The sequence below is a fragment of the Phacochoerus africanus genome, chromosome 11 (assembly GCF_016906955.1).
Source record: "Phacochoerus africanus isolate WHEZ1 chromosome 11, ROS_Pafr_v1, whole genome shotgun sequence".
In the NCBI taxonomy this organism is placed as follows: Eukaryota; Metazoa; Chordata; class Mammalia; order Artiodactyla; family Suidae; genus Phacochoerus; species Phacochoerus africanus.
Genome location: NC_062554.1, coordinates 31,951,051 through 31,971,422, shown reverse-complemented (window position 1 = coordinate 31,971,422; position 20,372 = coordinate 31,951,051). Strand labels below are relative to the sequence as shown.

Genomic DNA, 20,372 nt, shown 5'->3' with positions numbered 1-20,372 from the left:
ATTTCAAGACATTGGATACTAACATTTCTTAAAAACTGCAAAAACCACCAGGTACTGGAAATATTGAATAACTAGAGGAAATAAGATGTAAAATAAGAGTTGTAGAAAAGAAATGGCGAAGCTTGAGGGCTGGCCCATGTGAAGATCAGGTGAGTGCCACTTTATAAGCATAGAAGCACATGCTCCTCCCCAAATTTGTACAGACATCATTTCCCCTGATGGCCCTATTTAGAAAATGTTTTCTCTTCATTCTCTTTCTCTGCTACTGTGGATTTTTTGTTTGTTTGTGGGGTTTTTTTTTTTTTTTTTTTTGGTCTTTTGTCTTTTTAGGGCTGCACCCACAGCATATGGAGGCTCCCAGTCTAGGGGTCCAATCGGAGCTGTAGCCGCCAGCCTATGCCAGAGCCACAGCAATGCGGGATCTGAGCCGCCTCTGTCACAGCCACCACAGGTCATGGCAACACCGGATCCTCAACCACTGAGCGAGGCAAGGGATCAAACCTGCAACCTCATGGTTCCTAGTCGGATTCGTTTCTGTTGCGCCACAACAGGAACTCCTGCCACTGTTTAATACTTTAAAGGGAATAATTCCAGGTTTTAATGGATTTTTTTGGTTTATTCTCTGGCTTCCTCTCACCAGGATGTGAGTGACCTGTACAGCAGGCTGTGAATTTTTTTCTCTGCCTGAGATTCTTCTATTGGAGAGTTCTTCTTTGGTCCAAATATCACCCTTTTAAATATGCAGTCCCTTTAAAAAAGGAAGCCATTCTGAAGGGAGCCCTGGGGTCCTACCAGCATGTGAATGATTTCTGCAGTTTCTCAGAGTGTTTTATTGAAAGCGTCTTATAATGGAAATAGAACTTTTTTCTAAGTCAGACAACCTTTCTTCATTTCAGATTTCAGCCTTGCGACTTCCTAGCTTTGGGATCATGAGAAAGTAGGTACTCTGTATCTCAATTTCAGTAAAAATAATAACAGTATTGTAGACTGGCTTGTGTAATTCTTACATCATACTGGAAGGAATGCATGTAGATCTGGGTTTGCTATACGGGAAGCACTTGTAAACTGTTTCCTGCCCTGCCCCCACCTTTGTTCCCCATAATTTATTCAATTCCAATATCAAGGAGAATAGGAAGCTAGGAATGGCTATTACCTTAGGAATAGTCATGTCAGGTTTAACTAAACTTAACCAATGTTTTCTCTCAGCTCTTTATATTTTTTTAGTCACACCTAAGGCATAGGGAAGTTTCCGGGCCAGGGGTGGAATCAGAGCTGTAGCTGCCAGCCTACACTACAGTGCTGGCAATGCCAGATCCCAAAAGCATCTGCCACCTATAATGGTGCAGCTTACAGCCAACACCTGATCCTTCACCCACTGAGCAAGGCCAGGGATTGGACCCACATCCTCACAGAGACATTAGGTCTTTAATCTGCCTGCAGAGCCAAAACAGGAACTCCTCTCCCAGCTGTTGAGAGTATTCTTGAAAGCCTTCTCATGTTGGATGGAGTGGTTAGTATTTAATTTAGTATTAGCAGTAGTATTTAGGAGCAGTTAGTATTTTTTAAATGATGGATCATTTTTCTTTTGTCCAGGGCTTTATGCTACAGGGATGGATAAGGCAGAATTCCTTCCTTCAAGGAGATTAGTCTTGAGATAGCAATTCTTAAATTTCAGGTGTCACACAGGCTCCATAAAGCTACTTGTTTGTTTTTTTGTGGACATAATAATCCTCAAGTAACATTTAATCAAACTACATTTCTTTCACTTTTTCAGACTAAAGTCTCTCCCTTCGCACAGGGCAAAATTCTGGAGCCTCATGAAAGGGTTTGAGCTAGCTTTGCAAAAGAGATCTAGCTCTATCCTGAGCAAAATGCAGGCTCCTTCTGCTGCAGCCCTTTTTCATGCCTTGAGGGAGATTCTCACCTGCCCCTCTGTCAAGGCAAATCTACAAATCCTGCTGGCCATCTTCCATAGCATAGTGGCAGCCTGGCCGTTTCTGGAGCTGAGATCTACCCCACCTAACTCTCATGAAAACCAGCACAGTAACTGTGTTTTAGGAAAGGTATTCATGTGGTAGGCAAGACAGAAACAATAGTAAGCAAGGCACAGCCTGCCAAATAGGCAGCCTACCTTCTAGCGAGAGGAGGCCAGAGAATACACAGTTAGGGCCTGGATTTCTTTCCTTTAAGGCATTTAAATAATTAAAAGGGACCTGAGAAAGAAAATAAACAGAAAACACTTTCTGTAACACGGCAGTCAAGAAAAATGGTATTTCAGTCTAAAAAAAGCAAGTCATGCAAAGGGCTGGAGAAGGATTAATTCACGGGGGAAAGCCAGTGGCTGCAAGGCCCTGAGGAGGAGAAGAGCTTGATGTATTTAGAAGAAATCCAGAGAGACTGTGGGCAGCTTGAGGGGAGAGCATTTGGAGGAGGAGGCTAAAATGTGGTTTGGAAATGGAAGCTGGGGGAGAGAGAAGTATAGGTCAGAGCCTTCAGACTAGGTGAATTTCACATCAGGACACCTGGTTCTTACCTTGAGGTTGGGGTTTCAGATGGGAAAGGATTCTAGCGCCATCACCTGCCATACCAGATTCACACCAGAACATACCAGGGCAGGTAGGATGAGAAACGCTGCCTGGACCACTCACTCAATTCCCTGAAGAGCTCCTTCATCCTAAAGACCTGGCTTGACCTCTTGAAGATGCTTTTCTGCTCAGCCCACCAGGGCTTTGCCACAGCTGAAACTAAGCCTAGGGACATTAGTGATATACTGGAATGTTTTAGTGTTGGACCACTATTTACCAGTTTGGTTTAGAAGGAATATTGGGGTCTAATTTATTAGAGTGAAGGGATAAAGGACCATTTCTGTAGAGTTGTCAAGGAGACCAAGATGTCCCTCTCCTCTTCCTGAAGTTCTTTTCTCAGGTCTCTGTTCCCCACACTCCCCTATCTACTATGTGATCAATTGCTTTCTGCTACTGACCTGAATCTGCCATCACTTGACAGTTTTCAATAATCTACAATCATCCATTCATACTGGCCACGTTACTATCAAATATCTTTCCGCAAAAGAAAAAGATAATTTAACTTATGCTTGATGTTTGGGTGGCAGTGGGGAGATTCATTGTTAAAAAGAATCACACTAGGAGTTCCCGTCGTGGCTGAGTGGTAACAAATTAGACTAGGAATCATGGGGTTGCAGGTTTGATCCCTGGCCTTGCTCAGTGGGTTAAGGATCTGGCGTTGCTGTGAGCTGTGGTGTAGGTCTCAGACGTGGCTCAGATCCCGAGTTGCTGTGGCTCTGGCGTAGGTCGGTGGCTACAGCTCTGATTAGACCCTTAGCCTGGGAACCTCCATGTGTTGCAGGTGCAGCCCTAGAAAAAGCCAAAAAAAAAAAAAAAGAATCACACTAAATTGTAAATAACTTACTGACATTCCACTTCATATCTCCCAAAGACATTTCCATTTTTGGAAAATAGTTCAATACCTCACAAAATAATTGTTCTCTGATGATAAAAATCCTAGATAAGTAATTTTGACTCTTGTATATTAAGCTTAGCTTCAATTAAAGTTCAAGAACCACTGATGAAGCTTCAAGAACTCACCTAAGTTTTCATTCTATTTTGTAAAATCAGTGTACACTTTAGTTTGGAAAGGCTTTTAGGTATTAGGAAATGTGGGCTATTGATTCACTCAGAATTTATATGATCCTCTTATTCTATTCATCTCGCTCTCTTTCTTTGGCCACCCTGTGGCATATGGGATTCCTGGGTGAGTGGTAAAATCCAAGCCACCAGATCCTTAACCCACTGTGCCTGGCCAGGGATCAAACCTGTCTCCCATCGCTCCAGAGATGCCACCTAATCCATTGTGCCACAGTCTTTTTCTTCATTAGTAAAGTGATGGAGTTGAACTAGATATAAAACTTTGGAGATCACAAGAATATCTGATTGATATTACTTATGAGTCTGCAAAATACTTTTTTTAAAAAAAATGCATTAGGTAGGTCATACAGGCTTCTTTCGAAACAAAGTCCTTCAATAGATACTCATCTTAATCACAGCATCCTTACAGTCAGTTGAAAATGTTGTTGATCTCAAAGGTAGAGTTGTTCTACTAAATAATGCCTGAACTTTATTCCCACAGGAATAAGATTTTTAAAATTATAGCAGTAAAGAAACACCTGTAATAAATGATGACATTGTTTACCAAATATATATTTTCTAATTCTTGTATTTTTATATTTGCCTTCTATTTTAAAGACAAAATCCTGGATTCATTTCTTTAGTTTTACACAATGAGATTATTTATCCTACAGAGCAGAGTTAAAATACATTCAGCAGGAGACAAATAGAGTTTATGAGTACCATGCACACAGCTAGGCAGTGGCAGGGCTCTGAGGACAACTCTAACATAATTTGAGGATTTTTATAGAGTTGGCTGAGTAACATGACCCAGGAGTTAAATTGAGTAAGGATTCTGACCAGATTAGATTTGTGTTGACAATGAAAAAGAAGGCTGGGAACAATCCTGAGAGGAAGCAGCTCATTCCTTAAATCTGCTACTTTTACCTTTTTCTTTTAATAGTCCATCAACACCCCTCATTCCAGACTTTTCTGTTCTTAAAACTTGGCTTAGTTTTGATTTAAAACTCAATTTCATGTCTTTTTGAAAGATAAAGACTAATTATCATCCAGCCTAATTCCTAAGTAAATTTGTTTCTAAATATCTTTTCTTATTCTAAAGATTAATCATATATTAATTTATATTATCTGCCCTAGCATGCTTCCAAAATATAGTTTAACCATTTTATTCTAAAGACAGTTATTTTCCATTTTCCCATCTCATCTTTCTATTTTTGCATTCTTAGAGTCTGAGCATTTTTTAAGCATGTGGGACATTAATCACTACAAGATAACTCCTTAATTCCTGAAATTCAGGCTGTTAGTCTAAGGAAAGAAGGCAAAACTCAAGTTGAAAGGTAATCATTCATGCATGTTAATTTTAGTACTAATTTTTTCCTGTGTGAAGTTACCATGCTACTTACAAAAATGTCCGCTTTTTATATAAGAAGCTTCCTGCATAAATTCTACACTGAAAAAGAGATGCTCCTACATTTTAGCTAATTATAATTTTTAAAGACGAGGACAGCTCATGCTTCCAAACATATATTACAGGGATTGAGTCTGTGCAGACATAACTTTGGGCACTAGGTTTAGTCTGAAATGTCTAGGGGAAGTGTCCACTGCCAAATATGGCTCCTCTATCTCCTTTTAAATACTCAACAAATGGCATTATTTCATTTTTATGGCTTAGTAATATTCCATTATATATGTGTACCACATTTTCCTTATACATTCATCTGTTGATGGACATTTAAGTTGCTTTCATGTATTGGCTATTATAAATAATGCGACAATGAACACTGGGATGCATGAATATTTTTGAATTACGTTTTCTTTGGATATATGCCCAGGAGTAGGATTTGTGGATCATATGGTAGCTCTATTTTTAGTTGTTTAAGGAACTTTCATATGGTTCTCCATAGTGACTGTACCAGTTTACATCCCCATCAATAGTGCAGGAGATTCCTTTTTCCACACCATCTCCAGCATTCATTATTTGTAGACTTTTTGGTTGTCATTCTGACTGATGTGAAGTGATACCTCATTGTAGTTTTGATTTGCCTTGCTCTAATAATTACCAATGCTGAGCATTTTTTCATGTGCCTGTTGGCTATCTGTAAGTCTTCTTTGGAGAAATGTCTGTTTAGATCTTCTACCCATTTTTTGAGTGCTATTTTCAGCAACATGGATGGACCTTCAGATTATCATACTAAATGAAATAAGCCAGGCAGAGAAAGTGGAATCTGAAAAAATGATGCAGATCAACTAATTTACAAAACAGAAGTAGACTCACAGACATAGAAAACAAACCAAAGAGGAAAGGAGGAGGAGGGATAACACAGGAGGTTGGGATTAACCTATACTCCAAAATATATTTTAAAAAGAATGCTAAAAGTGGGCGTTCCCATTGTGGCGCAGCAGAAATGAATCCGACTAAGAACCATGAGGTTGTGGGTTCGATCCCTGGCTTCGCTCAGTGGGTCAGGGATCTGGCGTTGTGGTGAGCTGTGGTGTAGGTTGCAGATGCAGCTCAGATCTGATGTTGCTGTGGCTGTGGTGTAGGCTGGCGGCTACAGCTTTGATTTGACCCCTAGCCTGGGAATCTTCATATGCCACATATGTGGTCCTAAAGAGACAAAAAAAAAAAAAAAAAAAGAATGCTAAAAGTGATTTCTCAATAACCGGGAAAAATATTCAACAAATGGCTATTTCCACCAATATTATTGTTGTTATTATTGTTTAACATGTAATGAACTAAGTGAAAATACCTAATTTAATATTCACAACAGATCTCTGAGGTGATTAATATTTTCTTTCTGCTACATTCAAGGAAAATGAGGCTCAGAGATACCTTTCAGATATCGCACAATTAGAAAGATACAGAGTTAAACTGCATCAGCAATCCCCTACAGCTTGTGTTTTGCATTACGTCACATGATTTCCCTAGAGGCTGTTATTCTGATCATACATAGAAAAGTATAGCCATAGTGCCTCCAGGGACCTAGGGTTCAATGGAATTCACAGTTCCCCCCCATGAGTCCTTAATGCCCCATTACAGACCTGGAACTTCTCTCATCTAACTGGAATCAATTTTCCATTTTTAAAAAGTTTAAATCGGATTTAGGACAGACTCCTTGGGTCTGTTTTCATTTAGTCAAACTGCTCAAGCTCAAGATAAAATTAAGTCTGCTTTCAATAAGCTGAGTAGTTGCTCTATGAATGATCTTATTTTTTGATCCACAGTTTACACTTTTTTTTTTTTTTTCTGCATTTGAAGCATGAGATAGATGGGTCCTAGGCTGAGCAACTGTAATCTGTTCCCTGTGGACAGATAACTTCAAGATAAAAGCTGCATCCTGCTTGGAAAAAAGATAGAGATCATCTATTTCTCATTCTTGAGGTCAAGGAGACCTCCAGAATTACACACTCACAGCAAAGTTCCTTAGGAGTCTAAGAAAGGAGGGGAACCAAACCATAGTACTTCTTATCAACTTGTGCTAAAATCCATACTGAGAGCAGGGCTCTGAGTCAGGCCAAAGCCATATGAAGCAAGATGATTGGCCAGAGGAAGCCTGGAAGGACCGCCCCCACACGAGTGACTTAAAGGGTCTCCAAAGTACATGTCGCCCCCTTCCTCTCTTGCTCTTTCTCTCTGTCTGTCTGTGTCTTTCTCTCTCCCTTTCCACCCACTCCCCACCTAGTCTGCCTGTGCCTGTATCTTCTCTGCACCTATCTTCTCTCTCTTCTCTCTTCAAATAAACACTTAATTGCCTCACTTAATTACCTTCAGTCTCTTTGCCAAATTCTTTCTCCAAAGAGACAAAGTTCTGGGGACCTACATCAAGTGATTAGGGTTCAGAATTTTTACCCGACAGCCACCTGAGAACACATTCAAACTGGCAAAACAATAAGGAAATATGTTATCTCATATAACAATAAACTCAGAAATAGTGTGAGCTCAAAGGTTGGCCATTTCATCCTCAACACTGTCTTCAAGTACACAGAATAAGCTTTTTCTTCTCAATAGCAAAGTGACTATAGCAGTTCAGAAGTTACTTTCAAAAATAACAGAATCTATTGGAAGAAGAGAAACCATCTCTCTATATTGATCTCTCTTAGGAGAAGTAGAACTTACAAAATGGAAAAGGAAATCTCATAACTGGCTGGGTGTAATGATTATACACACTCAAGAACATTGTCCATTTCAAATTGTAGACTGCTTCTATGCCAGAAGATTCATACCTAATCATAGCTCTCACATCTATAATTATATGACAATTGTGCTATACGGATATTACTTGATTCTCAGTTTGACAGATGCAGAAACTGAGGTTCAGAGACAACAAGTGTCCATCCACAGTGAAATTACATGGATTAGCAGCTAATGATAGAATTGTTTCCTTTATTTTCTTTATGACCCCTGAATCCAAATTATCTCCTCGAGTCTATGGCCAAAACGAACTGTTGACGATATACATGTGAGTATATATCCTACCGTTTACTGACTAATCATCACTAAGGAATGGTTCTCAATCCTGGCTGCTAGTTAAAAGTAATGCAAAACCAAACAAATAAAAACACTGGGGGCCTTTAAAAAAATACTGGTGCCCATTCCCTATCTCATACAAATTAAATAAAAATCTTTGGAAATGGGATATAGAATTTTTTAAAAGCTCCCCCAGGTGATTAATATGTATCCAAAATTTGAATAGTCCTAAAAGCAAAATCTAAGCTTCTATCTTAAAACCTAAGACACATCATGACCTGAGCTCTCCTTCCTATGTCCCCAGTGAGTCTTTTGTCTCTCCACCCTGGTGTCCTTGAGGTTCTATACTCTACCAGCACTAACCTGTTTCTGAACTCCTAAGTATAACAGACTATTTCATAATTCTGCACATATCTCTCTTCTTGTATGAAATACTTTTTCAACCATTAGGTAGCCCTCACCATAAGAACTTAATGAACCCCAGTTCAACCTTCTAACTGTAGCTAGGATATAACATTATCTGGAACAGCTTCCTAAACTCCACCTCAATAAGTGGAGATACTCTTTCTGCTGTGTTTCCTCATTTTTCATTTACATGTCTAAGTACAATATCAAAATCGTACCAAGTAAAATAAAATTGAGTGTTGTGTCTCCTCTAATGGGCCATGAGCCTTTTAAGGACAAAGACTGGATTTTCTTATCTCTATGTACTTAATGTCTACCACTTGGGAAACAACAACTATTTGTTGTACTAATTACTTTTACTTTTTTCTCAATTTCAAGAAAACATTTCCTTTTAATTGTTATTTTATTTTCAAGAGATATCCTCTCTTCTAGGCATTCCTATTTTAAAAAAAAAGAGCAGAAGCATATTTTTTATTTTATAATCAATCAACCTGTACATAGTCCAAATGTTTTTCTTACCATTTATCATTCAATCTTAGCTGGAGAATGTTGTGCTAACTACTCTATTGTAGCTCCAGTGAAGCAAATGGACAAAGAATTATTCTTTCCCTTGGAAGAAAAATCACGATGTTGCCAGTAGAGCAATTTGATAAAAGTCCACTCTGTTCTTGTCTATCACATTTCAACTTTGTAGCAGGCTCAAAAATCTGACCATCATTTTGTATTTAATCAGGGCAAGAACAAAACAGGGCTGTCTGAGTACTGTGCAATGGTTTTTGTAATATATCATTGAAAATGGTAATCTGATTGGTGGATAGTCTGAAAAGACAAGTAAATATTGCCATAAATACATTAGATTCAAAGTGCATATGGAAAGGTAAGTAGATTTTTCATACTCTTCCAGCCTAACTTTCACAAGAAGATTCTACCAAACAGTGAAGAACATCAATATGCAATCCCAAATTGAGATTTGCAAAACTGAATCCAGAGGGAAGAAAACTCATCCAGAATGACAGAAGGATTAGTGATAGGGAATGCATTCCTGTGAAACACAGATTTAATTATTTACAAAGAAGGACTGAAGACATTTTTATTGTCTTGGCAACAATTATTTGGCTATGACACCAAAAGCAAAGGCAATAAAAGCAAAGACAACAAAAGCAAAAATAAGCAAGTAGGCTACATCAGAATAAAAAGCTTCTTCTGCACAGCAAAATAAACAATTAACAAAATGAAAATGCAGTCTACTGGATGGGAGAAAATATTTTTTGTAAACCATATATCTAATAAGGGGTTAATATCTAAAATACATAAGAAACTCATACAAGTAAACAGCAAAAATTAAATAATCCAATTTAAAATGGGCAAAGGAGGGAATGGATATTTTTCCAAAGATGAAATACAAATGGCTACAGTTACATGGAAAAGCCACATCCCATCGTGGCTCAGTGGTTAATGAATCCAACTGGGAACCATGAGGTTGTGGGTTCGATCCCTGGCCTTGCTCAGTGGGTTAAGGATCCGGCACTTCTGTGAGTTGTTGTGTAGGTCGCAGACGCGGCTCGGATCCTGCGTTGCTATGGCTCTGGCATAGGCCAGCGGCTACAGCTCCGATTGGACCCCTAGCCTGGGAACCTCCATATGCTGCGGGAGCAGCCCAAGAAATGGCAAAAAGACAAAAAAATAAAAAATAAAAAAAAGAAAGGTGCTCAACATAACTAATCATCAGGGAAGTGAAAATTAAAACCACAATGCGATATCACTTAACATCTGTTAGGATTGCTATTATCAAAAATACGGGTCATAAAAAATGTTGGCAAAGAATAGAGAAAAGAGATACCTCCTCGAACACTGTTGGGAATGTAAATTCGTGCAGCAAGGATGGAAATATCATGGAGGTTTATTAAAAAATTAAAAACAGAAATACCATGTGACACAGAAATTCCATTTCTGAGTGTACATCTGAAGTAAATGAATTAAGTATCTTCAAGAAATATATGCATTCCCATATTCATTGTTATTCACAATAATGAAGATATGTAAACAATATTAAGTGTCCATCCAGAGATGAGGATAAAGAAAATATGAAATATAATCCTGCTATTTGCGACAACATGAACTTTGAGAACATTATGCTAAGTGAAATAAGCTAGATACAATAAGACAAATTCTGTATGATCTTGTCCATATGTGGAATCTGAAAAAGTCAAACTAATAGAACCAGAAAGTACAAAAGTGATTACCAGGGGCTGGGGTTGGGGGAAATGAAACACTGGTCAAAGACTACAAACTGCCAGTTGTAAGATGATTAAGTTCTTGGGATAGGATGTAGAGCATAATTATAACAATTAACAATACTCTATAATATTCTATTTTACTCTTGAAATTTGCTGGAGAGTAGATCTTAAGTATTCTTACCAAAAATACAAAAGGAGATAATTATATGAGGTGATGGATGTGTTGATTAACTTGATTGTGGTCATCATTTCTCTCTACACACACACACACATACACATATATATGTTTATATATATTTCACTATATATATATATATATATATATATATACACACATCCATAAATTCATCACATTTTACACTTTAAATATATACAGTTTTATGGATATTTTTATCTACCTTCAGAGGTTTTTTTTTAATTTTTGTTATTTTTTATGGTTTTTTCTATTTTTTAACTAAAGTGTACTTGCTTTATAAAATTGGACCAATTTATGCTGTACAGCAGAATGACTCAGCCATACATGTATATATACATTACTTTTTAAAAATATCATTCCATCATGGTCTATCCCAGGAGATAGTATATAGGTCCCTGTGCTATATAGTAGGACTTTATTGTCCATTAATTTTAGATGTAACAGTTTGCATCTATTTACCCCAACTCTTAGTTCCTCCCACTATGTCCTCCTTGCCCCCTTGGCAACCACAAATCTGTTCTCCATGTCTGTGAGTCTGCTTCTATTTTGGAGGTAGGATCATTTGTGCCTTATTTTAGATTTCACATGTAAGTGATATCAATGGTATTTGTCTTTTTCTTTCTGACTTACTTCACTTAGTATGAGAGTCTCTAGTTTCATCTATGATGCTGCAAATGGCAGTATTTCATTCTTTTTATGGCTGAGTAGTATTCCATTGTCTATATGTACTATATCTTCTTAATCTATCCATCTGCCAATTAACATTTAGGTTGTTTTCATGTCTTCGCTATTGTGAATAGTGCTACAATTAACACAGGAGAGCATATATCTTTTTGAATTGTAGTTCAATGTTTACTTTTCTGAGGTACCTCCACTCCATTTTTCACAGTGGTTGTACAAATTTACATCCATACCAACAGTGTAGAAGGGTCCCTTTTACCCAAAGTAATTTATAGATTTAATGCAATCCCTATCAAATTACCCATGATATTTTCACAGAAATATAAAAAATAATCCAGAAATTTACATGGAACTATAAAAGACCCAGAATTTCCAAAGCAATCCTGAAGGAAAAAAAAAAGCAAAACCTGACCAAGGAGGTAAAAGACTTAAATGCTGAGAACAATCAAACATTAATCAAGGAAATTAAAGAGGATTCCAAAAAATGGAAAGATATTCCATGCTCCTGGGTAGAAAAATTAAAATTGTAAAAATGGCCACATACTACCCAAAGCAATCTACAGATTCAGTGCAATCCCTATTAAATTACTGATGACATTTTTCACAGAACTAGAACAAACAATCCAAAATTTTATATGGAACCACAAAGGACCCAGAACTGCCAAAGCAATCCTGAGGAACAATAACCAAGCAGGAGGCATAACTCTCCCAGACTTCAAGAAATACTACAAAGCCACAGTCATCAAGACAGTGTGGTAGTGGTACCAAAACAGACATACAAACCAATTGAACAGAATAGAGAACTCAGAAATAAACTCAGACACCTACAGTCAATTAATCTTTGACAAAGGAGGCAAGAATATAAAATGGGAAAAAGACAGTCCATTCAGCAAGTGGTGCTGGGAAAACTGGACAGCTGCATGTAAATCAATGAAACTGGAACACACCCTTGTACCATGCACAAAAATAAACTCAAAATGATTTAAAGACTCAAAATGACTCATAAGACAGGACACTAACAAACTCCCAGAAGAGAAAATAGGCAAAACATTCTCTGACATCAACCTTACAAATGTTTTCTCAGGTCAGTCTCTCAAGTCAACAGAAATAAAGCAAAAATAAACAAATGGGACCTAATCAATCTGATGAGCTTTTGCACAGCAAAGGAAACAATTTAAAAAAATAAAAAAGACAACTTATAGAATGGGAGAATATAGTTTTAAATGATACAACTGACAAGGGCTTAATCACTAAAATACACAAACAACTTATACAACTCAACAGCAAAAAAGCCAAAAACCCAATTTAAAAATGGGCAAAAGACCTGAATAGATATTTCTCCAAAGAAGATATACAGATGGCCAACAAGCCCACAAAAAAATGCTCAACATGACTGATTACTAGAGAAATGCAAATCAAAACTACTATGAGGTACCACCTCATACCAGTCAGAATGGCCATCATTAATAAGTCCACAAATAACAAATGTTGGAGAGGGTGTAGAGGAAAGGGAACCCTCCTGGACTTTTGGTGGGAATGTAAATTGGTACAATCACTATGGAAAATAGTATGGAGGTACCTCAGAAAACTATATATAGAACTACCATATGACCCAGCAGTCCAACATCTTGGGCATATATCTGGACAAAACTTTCCTTGAAAAAGACACATGCACCCGCATATTCATTTCAACACTCTTCACAATAGCCAAGACATAGAAACAACCTAATGTCCACTGACAGATGAATGGATTAAGAAGATGTAGTATATATACTCAATGGAATACTACTCAGCCATAAAAATGAACAAAATACTGCTGTTTGCAGCAACATTGATGGAACTAGAGACTCTCATACTAAGTGAAGTAAGTCAGTAAGATAAAGACAAATACCATATGATATCACTTATATCTGGAATCTAATATACAGCACAAATGAACCTTTCCACAGAAAAGAAAATCATGAACTTGGAGAACAGGCTTGTGGTTGCCGAGGGGGAGGGAGTAGGATGGACTGGGAATTTGGGGTTAATAGATACAAGCTATTGCCTTTGGAATGGATAAGCAATGAGATCCTTCTGTATAGTACTGGGAACTATGCTATACAGTCACTTATGATGGAGCATGATAATGTGAGAAAAAAAATGTATATATGTATGTGTGACTGGGTCACCTTGCTGTACAGTAGAAAATTGACAGAACACTTTAAACCAGCCATAATGGAAAAAAATAAAAATCATTAAAGTAAAAAAAAAAAAGAAAGAAAAAGCAGGAGATGTAATTCTTTGAGACATTAGACAATATCACAAAGCTATGGTAATCAAAACAGTGAGGTATTGGTACAAAAACAGACATATGGATCAATGGAACATATAACAGAGGGCCCAGAAATAAATCAAGAAGCCTATGGTTAAATACTCTTTGACAAAGGAGGCAAAAACATAAAATGGGAAAAGGACAGTCTCTTCAGCAAATGGTGCTGGGAAAATGGACATCTGCATATAAATCAATGAAACTAAAATGCACCCTCACACCATGCACAGAAATAAATTGAAAATGGCTTAAAGACTTAAACATAAGACATGATACCATAAAACCCCTAGAAGAGGGAATTCCTGTTTTGGCTCAGTGGTAAAAAACCCAAAGAGTATCCATGAGAATGTGGATTTGATCCCTGGCCTCACTCAGTGGATTAGGGACCCAGCATTGCCATGAGCTGTGGTGTAGGTCACAGATGCACCTCAGATCCCCATCGCTGTTTCTATGCCTGTGGCATAGGCTGGCACCTGCAGCTCCTTTCCAACCCCTGGTCTGGGAACTCCCATATGCTGCAGGAGCAGACCAATAAAGAAAAAAACTAAATTAAACTAAACTAAAAGAACAAAAACAAAAAACTCCTTGAAGAAAACATAGGCAAAACATCCTCTGACATAAGCCATACAAATGTTTTCATAGGTCAGTCTCCTAAGGCAACAGAAATATAAATATAAATATAAATTGGGACCTAATTCAACCATAAATGAAAATACAACCTAAAGAATGGGAGAAAATAGTTACAAATCATACATCCAACAGGGCTTAATCTCCAAGATATATCAACAATTCATACTCAACAACAACAACAAAACAACCTAATCAAATAATGGGTAGAAGACCTAAATAGACATTTCTCCAATTAAGAAAGACAGATGGCCAGTAGGTACATGAAAAGATGCTCAATATCACTATTAGGGAAATGCAAATCAAAACTACAATGAGGTACCACCTCATACTGGTCAACAACAGTCAGAATGGCCTTCCTTAATAAGTCTACAAATAAATGCTGGAGAGGGTGTGGAATTTTAATTATATAAAAAATAAAGAAGAATATATATATATATAAAATCATGTCATTTTAGAGTCTGCTAAGTCCAAAATTTGCACTGTAGGTCAGCAGGCTAGAGACCTACGAAGATGCTGCTACAGTTCAACTTGACGGCAGTCTACTGGCAGAATTCCCTTTTCTTTGGGGAATATCAGGAAGGCCTTTAACTGATTAGATGTGACCTACTCATATTTTGGAGAATATTCTTTAATTTCACATGAAAATATCTTCACAGAAACTTCTAGAATAATGTTTGACCAAATATCTGAGTACTGTGGTATAGCCATGTTGATACATAAAATCTATCACAGACAATATGTGAACAATTTCTAAATAAATTAATTAATAAGTAAAAGCAATCATATTCACTCTGAAATTAAGGAATTTTGGTCTGAAATTTATGGGGAAAAACAGACTGAGGTTTTCTTCTTCACATTAGTACCAGGAAATATAGTGAGCAGACTGAAGCCCTAGGGAAATAATTAAAATTATTGCCTTAGTCACTATGTTCAAAGCAGGTGGACCAGTTGTCTCCTTGCTCTTCCTGACCTCAGCTGAGCAATAGTCAGCAGCAGCATTAGCTTACAGGTTACAGCTCTGCAGGGGCACATGGGCTGGAAGGGCAGAAAGGAGCTTTTGGAGAGGTAGGCATCAAATATTCCTAGGAGTTAAGCTGAGGGACACCACATTTAGAGGCACATCTCATACCTTACCATGATGACATAACTAGCACCTACCAAAAGGAAAACAGAAATTCTTAAATTAGAGATAAAATCTTGATCAAAATTACCAGTCACTTGAACAAGACATGCAAGGAACTGCAAAAAGGGCAGTTTGACTAAAGAACAGAATGTCAAGGGGGTAATGTGGCATGCGATGACACTGGAGCATTAGGAAAGTAGATCATGCAGGCCTTTGTAAGGCAGGACAACATGTTTACTTCATCCTAAGGGAAACAAAAATCTTGTAAAGGATTTTCAGCTTTGAGGTACCATGAAAAATTAGAGAACAAATCAGATCATATGGCTGCCAGCGGAAATTAGTTTGGAGGGACTTTCCATTTTCAGTAGTGATAGACTTAGTAACTAGATCAAACTTCCCAGTGGTTACCAGTGGAGAGAGGGAAGGGGAGGAGCAATACGGGATAGGGGATTAATAGGTACAAACTATTAAGTATAAAATAAGCTGTAAGAATATATTGTACAGCATGAGAAATATAGCTGATATTTTATAATAACCATGAATGGAGTATGACCTTTAAAAATAGTGAATCACTATATTTTACACCTGTAACTTATATATTATTGTACAATAAATATACTTCAATTTTAATAAGTTCTAGTAAAATATAAAATCATCAATGAACTAAAAAGCATGTACACATCATTAAGGTCAAATCCACATGAGGTCAAGAACTTATATAATTAAAGGAATATAGAAACAAGCTTTCAGCCTGAATTCAGTTAAGTCTGCAGAACCTGAGCTTTGTTCTTTCTTTTTTGGGGGGATAAAAGCAAAATAAGACAGTGCAAGGCCAACCAAAGCAAAGAGGATAAAAGGAGACCCTATCCTCATAAAGCTAGTGCCTCAGCAGACACACTCTCAGTTTTAGAGTGAATTAGAAATAAATTCATCACCTCCTAACCCCTCTCTTGTTAAGAAAAAGTGCCTGTTTCAATCATGGCACTGACTGAAAGGGGAAAACACCCCTGTGAAGTGAGATGTAAGCTAACTTAGAGATTTCTACCTCAAATTCCCATGCCTGGGTAAGGCAAAATATCTTAAATGCTGATTTTAGTTAAAATGATCTCACACAGGTAGTGCCTCTAGAGAAGTAAAGCAAATCTGCATTAAGTAAATTGCCTTTATCCTACACATCAAAGGATTCCCACAAACAAATGTATGATGAAGATGCACAGCTAACAGTAAAAATATGATAAGATATATTTTAAATAAAACAAGACATTATGAGTGAAAACCAGGCAAAATAGCAATTGAAATAGACTGGCATAGAACACAGAATAGTTGTTTACTATATTTAAGGTAATAAAAAACAAACTTAAATATCAACACAGGGGACTTGAAACTAGAATGACAGAAAATTAAAGTGTCAAGTAGAAATTCAAGAAATAAATCAATAATATTTAGAACAATCTTTGGATGGTTGTAACAACAACTTTGACAAAACTAAAGAATTTGTGAACTGGAAAATATATCAGAAAAAGAAATCTACATTGTAGCAAAAGAGCCAAATATATGGAAAATACAAGAGATTAACATACACAGAGGGTAGAATAAGCAAGCTTAATGCATATCAATCCTTACTTGTGAAAAAAAAAAATAGGACAGAGGTAATATTTGAAGCCACTCTATCTTTTGACATTCATATACATAGATAGATTATAAAAATGTGCTTGTGTGTGTATACTGTACATTCTTAGCTGAATTTTCCAAACAAAATGGAAAATCCATAGGTACCAAAAAAATTCTAGAAGTCTGATGCTGATGGAAGCCCCAGCACTAAGGGGATGGGAATTTATCATACGAGTTTTGGCTGCAGACTTGATTTGGTCTTATAAGAAGAAATTGGAACTAAGGCTTTTGCATCCTCAAAGGTGAACCCTTAGTGAAAAAAAAAAAAAAAAAAAAAAGGGAGGGTAGGGACAAATACACTCATGTGGACCTCCCAAAGTTTACTCTTGTCCCTGGTGGGTTTTCTCAATGTTTTTCTCTAATCCTTTAGCCAGAAGGGCTGGGTCTAGTTTCACAGCTCATTCTCGGGGTATGAAGTTCCCCCTATTATTATCATATTTTCTTAAATAACATTAGGAAAAAGGCTTCACCCTGTTTTTCTAGCCTTCCATCTATCAGGGACAAGTCAATATTAATGTATTGGATTAAATACCTGAACGTAAAAAACAAACACAAACAAACAAACAAAATGTAGATCTGGACTCCACTAATACCTGGTCTCCTTTAAGGAAAAGGGGATATTAGACTAAGATAGAGGCAACTCTATGGGTGGAAAATGGAAGAACAACACAGTGTACTAATCAAGGCAGGGAGGTGGATAGGCCTAGAGAACATTATTCTGGGATCTATAATCCAGGGAGCAGATTGAGAACAGAGTTTAAGGCAGCATCAAGAAGTCATAACTCACTAGCTATGCTTGGAACAATAGTTAGTATTAATACTACCAATAATAACGATAGTAGACAATGTTTATTAATTGTACCCTGTGTGCCAGTTATTTCACTTACAGTATTTATATCATCTTCAGGAAATTATATATCATTGTAGATATCATTGTGTTCATTTTATAGACCCTGAAGTTGATACTCACTAGATTAAGGTGTCTTCCCAAAGTTCCAACAGCAAGTAAGTGGAGAAGCTGGTGCTGGAGTCCAGATTCACAGGAGCCTATTGTCCATACTCTCTTCACTACTTCTTTGCCTATTTAACAGTCTTGAGGTCGTTTGGCTAAATCTGCCTTCCATAAAAAAAAAATAAATAAAAGGGAAAAAAGGGGAATTGAAATGTCAAACTTAATATGTTAAAGCTGAACTGCAAATAAACCCTGCCACCACCATACACACAGGCACACACCAATTCTGTTTCACCTGCCACTTTTCCATCTGAGCTGCTATTACTACTTAATTTTAGTTGCTGAGGTCATAAACTTTAGAATTATCTTTGGCTCTTTTTTTTTCATGTGCCACAAACAATCTGACAAGGAAACCTATCGGACTCTCCCCTTCAAAAAAGATCCAGAATCTGACTACTTCTCACCATGTTTCCTGTCGCCATCCTAGTCTAAGATCTCCTTATCTTTTATTCGAATTTTTCTTATTTTTTTTTTCTTTTTTGCCTTTTTAGGGCCACACCCATGGCATATAGAAGTACCCAGGCTAGGGGTTAAAGCGGAGTTGCAGCCGTCAGCCTAGGCCACAGACTAAGCAACACCAGATCCAAGCAGCAATGCTGGCTCCTCAACCCACTGAGCAAGGACAGGGATTGAGCCCACTATCTCATGGATACCAGTTAGGTTCATTAACTGCTGAGCCATGATGGGAATTCCCTCAAATTTTTCTTTTCTTTTCTTTCTTCCTTTCTTTCTTTTCTTTCTTTCCTCCTTCCTTTCTTTCTTTCTCTTTTCTTTTCTTTTCTTTTTTTTTTGTCTTTTTGTCTTTTTAGGGCTGCACCTGCACCATATGGAGGTTCGCAGGCTAGGGGCCTAATTGGAGCTGTAGCCACCGGCCTATGCCACAGCCACAGGAACGTCAGATCCAAGCTGAGTCTAACATACACCACAGCTCACGGCAACGCTGGATCCTCAACCCACTGAGCCAGGCCAGGGGTCAAACCCGCAACCTCACGGTTCCTACTCGGATTTATTTCCATTATACCACAATGGGAACTCCTCAAATTTTTCTAATATCCTCCAAACACAGTAGTTTTTAAAAAGCAAGCCATACCTTGCCATTCCTAGGCTTAAAATGTTCTGACGTCTTTTTAAACCCTTCCATGATCTAAAAAACAGCCCTCCCTGTGCCCCACATATCAGACGTTGGAAAGTAAGAGGTTAAGTAATTTGCCTAAAGTCACAAGGCTCATAATCATAAAGATGAGTTGAACCCAATGCAATGCAGTAAAATGAGAATAATAAGTTTTAGGTTTTTCGGTGATACTGACAATTTATTCAATTTGATTCATAGTGGAGAAAATGTGGGAGAGGACTGATTCCCATACCAAAATTAAAACTGGTCAAAGGCAGTGATTAGCTCTTCTAATTCTACAATCTTCCTAGGATTTTTCTTAAATGAATGAACCATTGCTCCTCAAAATGACCAAATGTTTAATGCAATCACTGCCTTTCAGAGTGCACACTATATTCTAGGTACTGGATGCCACCCATTCATATCTTTCACCATCACAACTATACTACTAGTCCTCTCTGTTCTATGCTCAGCAAATTGTTAAGAAAATCTGTGGATAGTACATAAATTTATAAACAGGAAGTGCTTAATAATTATAGTCTAACAAACGATGAAAGTATTAGATCAATAATCTCAAACCCCTAATGCATTTTTTGCTAAGTTCTATTACTCTGCTGAAATGCTTCTTTCTCCTCATCCTCCCTTCTACATGGATACAATGTGAAATAAACTCTGTCAACCTGAACGCCCTCCTTAAAGAAAACAAACATTAATCACACACTTTGCACTGGGCCTGGTTCAGAATATTATTTATTAAACCCATGGTGGTGGCTGAAAATGAGCGCTCCCTAATGAACAGGTAACATGGAAGCCCCCTTCCTAGGGACGGCAGGACCTGTGTGCTCCCTTTCCCACAAATGCTAGAGGTAAGCACAAATCAAGT

At 37.4% G+C, this 20,372-nt stretch overlaps 1 long non-coding RNA gene across 4 annotated transcripts in view; it reads right to left on the bottom strand.

Annotated features, from left to right (window-relative positions):
* LOC125110976 (uncharacterized) overlaps positions 1 to 20,372 on the bottom strand; it is a 63,930-nt gene that overhangs the window by 3,486 nt on the left and 40,072 nt on the right. For 3 of the 4 annotated variants that reach the window (XR_007130784.1, XR_007130781.1, XR_007130782.1), the window contains one exon: positions 18,337 to 18,483. This is a non-coding gene — a long non-coding RNA (uncharacterized LOC125110976). The remainder of the gene's footprint in view (positions 1 to 18,336; positions 18,484 to 20,372) is intronic. The other variant, XR_007130783.1, reaches the window with a different exon arrangement.